The sequence below is a fragment of the Falco cherrug genome, chromosome 4 (assembly GCF_023634085.1).
Source record: "Falco cherrug isolate bFalChe1 chromosome 4, bFalChe1.pri, whole genome shotgun sequence".
Taxonomy (NCBI): domain Eukaryota; kingdom Metazoa; phylum Chordata; class Aves; order Falconiformes; family Falconidae; genus Falco; species Falco cherrug.
In genome coordinates this window covers 110,716,354-110,727,594 of record NC_073700.1, presented here as the reverse complement: position 1 = coordinate 110,727,594, position 11,241 = coordinate 110,716,354, and positions in this window count along the sequence as shown.

Here is an 11,241-nt window from a genome sequence, read left to right as displayed (position 1 = left end):
CTTGAGAGGATGACACGAAGGCACCTGTGGAGATATTGCACAGTGCCTGCTACCAGACTCATACTTTTTAGTGAATTTCTGGCATGTTGCTATGGGAGAGTGGCAAACAGTGAACTAGTCAGGCAGTGTATGATCTTGCTTGGAAACTCCTGTGAAATGCCGCTTTTTTAGCCCGGCTCCAAAGCCAGCCCACCTGTCATCATTGTGAATCATTTACATAACTGTAAATAGTGTACCTGCCCTGGGAGGTGCTTTTCCGTGAGCTCTCCAAACCACAGGGAAGGAGTTCAGGGATCAGGAGTAAACCTGTCCCCGAGATAAGGACTGCTACACTTTTGGACATCAAAGGATTGGTTTGCCGTGCTAACCTATCCTCTGGTGGGGCTCAGACTAAGGGGTCAACCAGGTGAGAGTGCTGACTTAGGAACCAGATGTAGTGGTAACATCTGGAAGCACAGCTACATGGGGGGAGCTGGGCAGGGGGTGCGGAGTGGTGTCTACCCAGATGGCTCGCTACTGGTACTTAAGGGGAACCTGCTCGGCACAGTGTGTGTGAGGAAGCACCTCCCTTCCCAGGGGAGAGAAATCCCACGGGCAGAGCTGGAAGTGAAAAGGGAACAGTTTCTCTCAGGTGACCTTCCCCAGGTGGAAAGGGCGCAAAAGGTTCTGCTCACTTTTTATGTGGCAGAAGACCATTAGATTGTTAAGATGGATGAGAATAGTATTAGTAAGCTATATTAGGAGCCCCTGTGAGAAAAGAATGCATTTTAATCAGTCACCGGCTTTTGTGTGCCGCTTTCCCTCGTAGCACACATTATTTACATTAATTTTCTCTTTGTTTGCTGTGTGTAAACCTTCTGGCCTTGGCTGACAGCAGAAAAGGTTGGGTTCAAAGATCTGGCGCTTCTTTCAGAAAACTGCTGGAAAAAGTGACGTATGATGGGAATAAGCACAATTCTGCACAGTCTCAAGGGGCAATGCTTCCTCTTGGTATTCTCTGAGACTATTCCACAAGATGCTGGTTTAAAGTGGGATCTGGTAGATGGGAGGGAAAAGATAGACCAGTAATGATTCACAAAGGGTGGTTGTATGTGCATACATAAATGTATGTAGGAAACGAGAAAGCTTCATCTGTTCTCAGAATGCTTTGGTATTAGCCCTCCTCTCAGAGCAGGTGACTATTTTTTTAAAAAAATAATAAATATTCTTGGTAGGGAAATGGAGTTTTGGGGTCACCAAAATTTTGGCGCGTGCAAATTTGGGCCAAATTCTTTGGAAAACAGAGTGACTAAAAGGAGGATGTCAATGGAGAAAACCTCTAAAGGGAACCCACGTCCTCTTAGTGCTCTGGCAGATCAGGGCAGCAGTTGTCTCTTTCCAGTGAGGGCAGAGTGTGGGTTCCTGACTCTCTGGAGCCTCATATCAGAGGGCTTCCATCTGTGGGAAAGATGGATTTTCCAGGTTTCTTTTGTTTGTGGTGACAATAAAGGCAATAATGAATGCATTTCATGCCCTAATATCTATCTAACATGTGGTCATTTACCATTGGGCTTTCCTTTTACCTAGCTGCTGGTTTATGAACCTCTCTTGATCAATGGTCTTTCAATTAACTGTGTGAAGATATCTGCTTTCTAATTTAAGGAACTGGCAAGAACGAAAAACTCTCCTGCACTGTTTGGCAGAAATACAAGTTCTGTTTTCCCTAGACAGAATAGGTAAATGTATTGCTGTTGCCTAAGCCACATCAGGATTTCTTGACATTCATTTTGTCTCCCATGTATGTTGATTTTCTAATCAACATAAAGTGAAGGTTTCAGGTGTTTTGCATGCCAGGCAGTCAGAGACTTGTACGTCCCTGTACTTTCTTATGGGTTAATTTGCCTGTGATGGCTCTACAGCAGGAACTCCTTGGAAATTTCAAGTCAAGCAGATACAATGATTGTTCATTATCTTTCCTGAGGAAGACCTTGTCAGACCCTAGTGTTTAGGTACCAGAATAGGTAATGTGAACACTCTTCCTCAATGTGACTGCAAATTCTGCTGTGTTTAGACAGCAAATTGAGGCAGCTGAGGCATCCTGGCACGATTAATTACTATTATTTCTTTGGGGAGGGAAGACATATTTGTTGGTGGCAACAGTGTTGGGAAAGAGGGCTGTCTGTTCTTGAATTACTCCAGCTAGATCCACTAGGATTAGCAGACCCTAGGGTTAAGGGGTCTGATTAAGGCATATGGAGGGGATCGGGCTCTGAGTATTGTTCAAAACAACTTTTGAGTTCCTAACATCTTGTCCGACACTTGTTTTGTCTTGCTATCTGACCTCACTCATTAGCCAAGCTATTCAGAGGACTTGGCCATAACTGAACTTCTATTTTGAAAATTCCCCAGTTAAATACGAATGAGCCCTCCCATCCACATGTGATGTGGATCCCATCCACAAGCCTCACAAGGAGGGGTAATTTTAAGTTTTCCTACAGGTGCATGCTACAAACTAGAACAAGGTAGTGCTTGCTGCTTTTTTTCTTTTTTAGTGTAGGTAGGCACAGGAAAGAGCATTTAGTGGTACAACAGTAAGGTGGATCTGATCTGTGATGAGTTACTGCAGTGACTTGATGTATGTATAGCTACTTTAAAAATTTGACATTAAAATGTAATTAGTAGTAATGGTAAGAGTAGCTCAATTTCATAAGCAACTCAATGCACTGTAAGTTATTCGATTCCAGTGAAAGTTTTAATATTGCTCTTTCTTTATTAAGAATATACTGATAAATCCTTATCCATTATTAACAACATACTGTATGAAAATTGCATGTTATATGACTCATGCCACCAATGAGCATCTGTGCATTTCCATAATGATAAATCATTCATAATATATTCATTTTGCCATTATGTATTATATGACCTATTCTGTGGCTCGTTTTGAAGTAAGAAGATTTTTAAATGTATAATTTTTTCATGGGCAAGCAATTCTGTTCATTTTTCACCCGTTCCTATGGTGTGCAGTGGGTTGTGCTGGCTTTGCTTTGTTGTGCTTTGGTTCTGGTGCACAATCCAAGGTGTATTTGCTTCTAGTATTATATGGGTCTAAGAAGATAGTCAAACCTTCAGTGCACTCAGTGTCCTGACATTGTATATGGATCATGGATGTAGGCCTGGTGTCCCTCTCATACTGACAATAGATATTCCAGTGATCAGTGGAACCGGTGAAGCTTGGTTTCCCATGACTTTTTGGTGGAAGAATAAAAGACAGTGTGTGTTCTCTGAGGTCCGGTAAGGACTAACCTTACTGTAGGATCCCTGCATGAGCAGAGTGATCTGTCCTCTCTTGCCATGCCTGTTACCATGAAGCACAATTTCAGTGAGATTTCTCCCTGCCAAATTCAACTGAACTTGGCTTCTAGACTTCAAAGTTATCAAGGGTGATTGGCAGGCACACACTTATGCACAGAGAAACAGATTTGCTCCATTTCATTAGGAAACCAATACTAAATCAGGAATGACTCTGCTGAAATACTGCAGGTATAAAGCCTCAACATCTGTACAATTACTGTGGGCACCATAATAATTTCTATCTTTATTAATGAGGCATTAGGTCAGCTTTTGGGATTTTGCAGAAGAATAAGGGAATTTATGATGAAAGCCCCCTTTTTTGCGTACTATAGTTTGGTAAGGAAAAACAACATTTATGAAACAGCCCTCTCTGATATGCAGAATCAGACCTTCGATTTTCATCTGCATGTAGCTCTGAACTTTCCTGTTAGCTGGGTAGTAGTAAACAAAGGGCAAATGCATGCAAATATCAAAATACAAATAATCTTATTTTAAGGTTAACCCCTATGAAGCAGTCTGCAGTGTTAGAAGTATTTTCCCTCTTGATTAGCTGACTCCAGGATATGAATATGTAATGTCACCTATTAATAGGGTTTTTTTTTCTTTTTTCCCTGAGCTTTTGGAGCAGCAGAACAGCATGAGAGAAAGAAAACAATGAGAGGCTTGAATTATTATGGTAACAAGCTGAAAATGACTTTATCTTCTTGGTAAATAAGGTGTGAACAATAATTCCAGATTAGACACGTTCTTAAATTATAAATTTGTGTTAGTAATAAACATGTTTTCAATAACATTTGCTATATAAATAGATTCTTTTTTTACGAACTACTCTGCAGAGTGTAATACTGTACTTACCAATCTACTACAGTGTGTAGCAACTCTAGCCCATTTTTGTCTATTAAAAATTAAACCCTTTTACCATACATTATTAAAAGTGCTTTGGTTGGCTGCAAATCAAGAAAGACTTCATAAAGTCTTAGAGGAACAAGAAATCTGATTAAATCTAGAGTCCACAGGCAGCAATGGAAAGTGCAGGAGAAAAAAATACAATATTAAATTATGTCTTTAAAATTCCCTCAGGACTTTAAAAAATCATTAGCAGCTTTTATTCAAGTTAACTATTAACCAAGGGGACTCTTAATAGAATCATTATTCTCTGTTCCCCCTTCAGTTTGGAACCTGGGTTAGTTATAGATACAGATAACTTCATTCCTTGCTCTCCCCTTTTTCAGAGTGATTTTTTTCTAGAAATATTGTGCTCACTTAATAGTTCCCCTGTGCCTTGTATATAAACACTGAGGAGCATGAAGATTACAGGATTTATTAGCTGAATTGTGGATTGCAGGGTCTGATTTTCAATTTAGGAAAAAATGTAAGCAACTTAGGACAGGGAAGAAATTAAAAGGAAAACACCTATGTTTCTTGGAGGGAGAAAGAGGCTGCAAGCATTTTACTGACAAAGCTGGAGCAGCAGGTCCAGCTTATTTGAAATAAAGCTTCTGTCTCTCTCTTTTTCTAAATGTAGTGTTTTAAAGGAAAAAAGAGAGAAAAAATCTGTTCTTTTCATCCTTGCTGTTTTACAACAGTGATGCTAGACGGTATCCTGGAATGCAAAGTAGCATTTCACTGGGAAGTGCTGAACTTTGCAGGTGGTGGTGGAGGAGCTGACTGTGCCATCAACTGACCTTGAGCTGAGTGTTAGCCACGAGGTCTGTAACATATCTCGAGGTCTGTAACATATCTTTGCATTGTGGAAAAGTAGCAGGGAATGTAAAGCAGCACAGCCACCACCCTGGGGCCATGGTCCATGACTGGGAGTTATTTTTGCTGCTTGCGTAGAAATAATTAGGCACAATCCTAGCTCAGAAGGTCCCCATCCCACCACCATGAGCGTGGGGAGAGGCGGGGTGGATTTCTGCCTCACTTCAGGCATGCATCCCCCTGCATCAGGGTCAGGGCTGTGCTCACCTCTGACAAACCAGGCCACCAAGAGGCAGCTTGCCACTCCTTTCCAGCTCCAGAGGCCTGCTAGCTCCTGTTGCTGTTGCCCAAATAAGCTGGAGCCAGAAAAAGGTTTGACAGACTTCTCTGCTGTCGTCTCACCTGAAAGAAAGGAGGACCTGCCAGAAGCCAGGAAGCCACTGAGCAAACCTCCTGCTATGGCCACCTCACAGGTCAAGAGCTGGTCGGCTGGTTGAAGTAGGGCTTGGGAAGAGAGGTACCAACTTGACTGAAAACAGGCAAGATTAACAATGCAGACAATTGTCTGATCATTGCAGATTTTATGCAGATTTGTTTGAAACGCAGTACTAAATATTGCTTGAGGTAGCATGCTAGGCTAGCTGGACAGCTTGGCTGCTTTAGCACTGGAATTTTTATGTTCTTGTGAGAAAAGGATCACTCTTCACTGCTTTCTCTCTCTCTCAGCTTATTATTTTTTAAATTGTCTGTGCATCCCTGTTAATCTGAAATATAGAGGACAGATTCTTGTGAAGATCTGATCCCTGTGGTGTGGCCATGAGATCAGAAGGTTTCTAATGGGAATGGTAAGATGCAAGGAAGTACTGGCACCCATGCACTGCCTGTTCTGCAGCTCCTCTGTCGTACCTCAGGGCAGCTGAATGGGGAAAGCCCATGAAGAAATATAAAGAAAAGGCACTGAGAGGACAAATCTATCACCTGAATACAGGTTGGGACATACCATTTTCAAGTGAAAGAATCTAGAGAAAAAACCCCCTAGGATTACTCAAGTTTAATTGCTGTGCTGATTTGGGGCACATACATACTGAAACAGCTATGTGCAACCTTACTCTTTTTTGAAAGAGAACATTTCAAAACTGTTTCACAGTGTGTCCCGATTTTATGAGTAAAGAACATTTATTGATCCCGCTAGGAGTTACCAGTAGTGCCCAACATTTCTGGGGTGGGCTGGCAATGGCCTGGAAGAGTCGCTTTCTAACTCTTCATGTATTGGCTTGGGCATCAGATAAACATGTACTGGAGGAAGTTCTAATATGACACAGTTTGTCAAAATCCTTATCGGATGCCAAGTCAGTTCATTTGCTACTCAGTTCCCTGAACCTTGCACAAATTTTCTTAGAGGCAAAATGAAGTTTTAGTCCCGATAACAAAGAGCTCTGGTGGCAGTTGCTGCGTTGTAAGGGAAATGCTAGGAGCAATGAGTTGTGTGTGGTGCTTGTGAAGGAAGAGAGTAAGAGGCAGAAAGAGCAGAAGAGCAAACCTGAATAGTCTGTGCAGTGTCAATCCAAAGCTCTGTTCCTTGCTCTGTAAAGTGTAGGAACTAAGTAAATTTCAAGTTATAGGGCTGTAATTCCACTGCTGGATTGTGGTGACTGTATAAGGCCAGCTGAGCTTTGCTCTTATAGTTTATGATATCACCACAATCCCCTGGTGGATTTACAGCCCTGTAATTTTTTACAGTAGTGAGCTGTTTATTTTTCTATTTACAACAGTACATCACTGGAGATATTGATAACAGTCACCTAGTTCTATCAAATAGTTCCCTATACTCTTATATTTGTTTTTGTAGAAAAAATTAAAATCGTTCTTTAGGAGCAGGCTGCCAAAGGCTGGGGGGAGGGGGGGAAAAGCTCCTTTTCTGCCTCTCTTTGTCTCTTTAAAGACTGTTTAATTTAGCAGCTATTTGTCCAGACATAGGAGGGCATAATGACTATCAATTTCACATCTCTGTATGACAAACAGCTGTATGACTCCCACTTTCACATATTTTCTTTTCTCTTTCTTGCCCCCCTGCTGTATATTAATTTCTCAATTAAAGTTCATCTTACCAGGCTGTCACACAGGCTGTCGCCGTAATAGAAGGCTGAGGGGAGGTCAGTGTGGTACATCACAGGTGGACACCAGGCCTGAGCAAGAGGCAGATCTTGGGCTTGATCCCACCCTAACACCATGCCATGGATTTTGGTTCAGAACAGATGGACTTAACCGTTAATTTCATTAGTTATGAGTGTGGCAGGGAGGTAATCGCAGCACAAGGAGATGAGCACAGTAGGTAGCTAATTTAAGTGTCATGTGCTAGGCTGCTGTAGTGTCACAGCCGTATTCTGCTCCACAGGTAACTGTGCCAATTAGTGCAAATAAATAAATATAAACGTCTAACAATCATCTCAGCTGGACTGATTGTACCCCGAGCACTGAAAGCAGAGTCATCACAACTTGGCAGCTGTGCTGAGGAGCAACTTAGGAGAGTTAAAAGCATTTGAAATAGAGAGGTAATGGATACCCAGAAGCTTTTGATTTTGATGGAAGTAACAGACCTTGGCATTTAGAAAAACTCAGTGTCTCTACTAACATCTTTCAGTACAACTTTCAGTGATTTAACTACAGGTTAAAAGGTATGTCTGTGGCCAAGAAGAACCAAACCACTGTCTCCACACACAGACTAATGGGCATATAATAGACATGTCTGCAGGACTGTGATATTAGCTGAACGCAAATTATTGGAAAGGAGATTTATTATGAATACTGAGCTATCTCCAATTCTAATCCAGAAAATCACCAGTGCAGAGTCATAGGATCAGTCACATGTGGGGAAACTTTTGTTTCTTTTTGTTGTAAACAATAAGGTGCTGGATGTGACACATGATAATCATTCTGTCTTACTCTTCAGTCTGCAATGTGAAGAAATATGATAAAAAAAAATATCTGTCTTGGTATCTTCTTTGGCAATACTCAAGACAGAAAATTTGTTTAAGAAAAAAGCCCACGCACCCTCTTCCTTGATGCTATATCTACTGGTTTAGGTCATAAGTTGGTATTTTCAGAGTGTATTTTTAATTAAGCTATACCTAAACCCCTAAGTTGCCTAGATATTAACAAGTGGGTTTAGCTAGTGCCTTCCTAAGCACTGGTAAATGCAATACTGCAATTTCACGTGAAGCATTGTCAGGCTTTTGTGTGCTCTATCTAGGTTAGGCCATGGTAGTGCTTAAAGCAGCTCAACATTTTCTAAATTTTACTTATGTGCAGACCTTAATTATTGGTAAAATATCTAAATTAGGCTATTATGTTGTTTGGTTATCATTCTTCCTTTGGGCGTACAGTGCTGTATGCGAATAAAACAAAACATAAAAGCAACTCCAAAGGATTTATTCAGCACTGTTTCAATTTAACCACACGGGGGCATGAGATATTTATTTAAGAGAGCTTTTTTAGGCATATGATGGGAAATATATGATGGAAAGCCTTACTGGTAAACAGGGATAAGAATTGTCACTTGCTCTTTTAGCTCTTTGTTTGCAATCAAAAATAGTTGGCAAATTATTGTTGCAAATGACATTAAGCTAAAATATAATAACAAACAAAAATATAGTGTGGATAGGAAAGAATATCAAAACAGATTTTAAATATCCCCATTAGTTAACCTGGCCTCTAAATATATTTTTATGATGCTATTTTGGTTCCTCTGTAAACAAAGTCTGAAATCTTCCATATAGTCCTGCACATCTGACTTAAATAACCTGAACACTTAAATTAAATGAGGAGGCTGCTCTGAAATATAGCAACCTAGATCTGGAGTAAATCCATTTCATTAATTGCCTAGATGACATTAATTTTTGTCATTCACTTGCAAGATGAATAATATGCTCTATACATTTTGGCCCTGATCCAGCAAAGCATATAAAGTCATAGTTAATGACGTTAAGTGCTTGAGTAGTTCTCCTTGAGCACATGCCTTAAGCTGAGTACATATTGAAGTACATTCCAACACAGAGAAAGTGGCACAATCAAACCTTTAATTAGTTTTAAAATGGAATTCAAAATGCAATGCAATTCTTTGCACTTTACATTGAGAAAAACCGCATGCTTTGAGACTCCCTTGGGACAGAGATGACTAAACCTATTTATCCACTTTGGTTTCCAAAGGGAATGAATGCTCATTGTTTTCTGCTGCTGTTCTCCCCTAAATTTAGAAATTTATTTTGCTCAGTCAACTGGTTTGTTTACAGCAGAATATTGATATGAATATTTCCAAGTCTGTTATTTTATGGACTTTTTTATTTATAAGATAATTCATGCATTTTGTTGATATTTAAGAGGCTGGAATATTTTTACTTCTGCTTCTGTAATTTTAAATCAGAGCAAAAATGAGCAGCAGTAACACCATCTAAACAAGTGTTCACAGTATCTGAAACTTGTTTCTTTTCAAAATAAGCTGAAAATCAGGAATTTGTACTGCACATTCCTGATCCAAATACCTTATGCTCACACAGCTCAAAGGAACCATAAATTTAGGTCTTGTATTTTGAGCCATTGTGTGCTTTCCACTCTGCAGTCTTCTGGCATGTGCCTTTGGCATACTGATCTCTGTCCAAGCAAGATCGCTGCACACAGGTGAATTCTAAGTCATGGAGGGAACACTGTGCTCCTTTTCCTCTCAGCGAGGAGAAGCCGAGAAAAACATCTTTGAATTCAATCCATACTTCACCAAAACTTGGAGTACTTTGTCTTTGGTAGAAACCCGTCTTTGTGGTAAATAGATTTCTACAGGGAGTCTAAATAATGGCCAGAGTCATAGAAGGCACAGGCAAAACTATTTCTGAACATAATATAGTTGGTACAGCACAGCAGAATTCATTCTTGAACTAGCAGACTACATCGGTTAGGAACCTTTTCCTAAGCTACAAAACCTTCTTATTTCAGTGCCTAGGCTTAGATCCATTTTGTTTGCTCCAACAATTTAATCTTGACATCATGCATTTCTAAGTGCTCTGTGAAAGCTTGCCTGAAAATCCTTCAAAACAAATGCTAAAATAACTCGAGACTGTTGATCCACTTGTATAACAAAGAAACTCACATGTCCCTTGACTGTGCTTTCACTCAGAATTAAAACACAAGCATATGCAAGGAATTAAGACAAGTAAACAGAGGATCGGTCCGTGTTGCAGCCTTACCCTGGCAAAATGCCCACTGACACTAAGTGTGCGTGTGCACTCTCTGTCACAAAACAAAGCCTGTAGTATGTTTGACTGCATTTCTTTTATGTTCCCTAGTATGTCTGTTCCTTGCTAACAATGAAGCACTTGAGTGTATTAATCTCTAAAGCTATCAGCTCATCTATATGCTTTCCAAAATGGATGAGGCAATGAACATGGTGTCAGATACCGTTTTCCGGTAAGTTTTTCTGATCCACTAATGCATCAAATATATTTGAATTTACTATTCATATAACTTTTTATGGAACACTATTAAGTCAATTTGGTTGATAACCACCGTAAACTTTTTAGTAAGTTATAGTACAATGAGGTCACTATTCCTGGATGCGGTTTGCTGTATCATACACTACTTGCTGATGCCATGACATCCTTGTATGAAGGAGGAGAGCACAGTTATTTGGTTTGGTTTGTTGCGGTTTGTTGTTTGTTTGTTTTTTAAAAGATTGCTTTTTCTTAAATGGAAAACTGGTTAGAGCGAATGATTTAATATTGCTCTTCCTCAAAAGCAATGGAATCTTGGGAAAGGATAAAATGGCCCATCTAAGTTGGCTACCACCTTCCTGACTTCGTATTGTTTTTAAACAAAACATCTGACATTCTCCAGCTGGGTTGTTATTTTGTGCTTCTTGACAAAGGAATTCAAAATTTGCTGAAAAGCAAGCTGAATGGAAGAAGGATATTTTTATTATTTTTTTCTCCATAGACATCTGGAGCTTTCTTTCAAAGCTGATGTGATCTTTCATCTGGACAAGAAAGGCTTTGATCCAAACTCTGAGATCCCCCTATCTCCCAGTTAATTGGTGTTAGTGAGGTAGGTTTGACAGTCCCTAATGCAGTCTCTGGAATGCCTTACTGTGTTAAGACCTGTCTATTGTGGCTCAGTCAGCTCAAAGACATCAGCTTTCTCTCGTTTGAGTTCTGTCCCACTGGG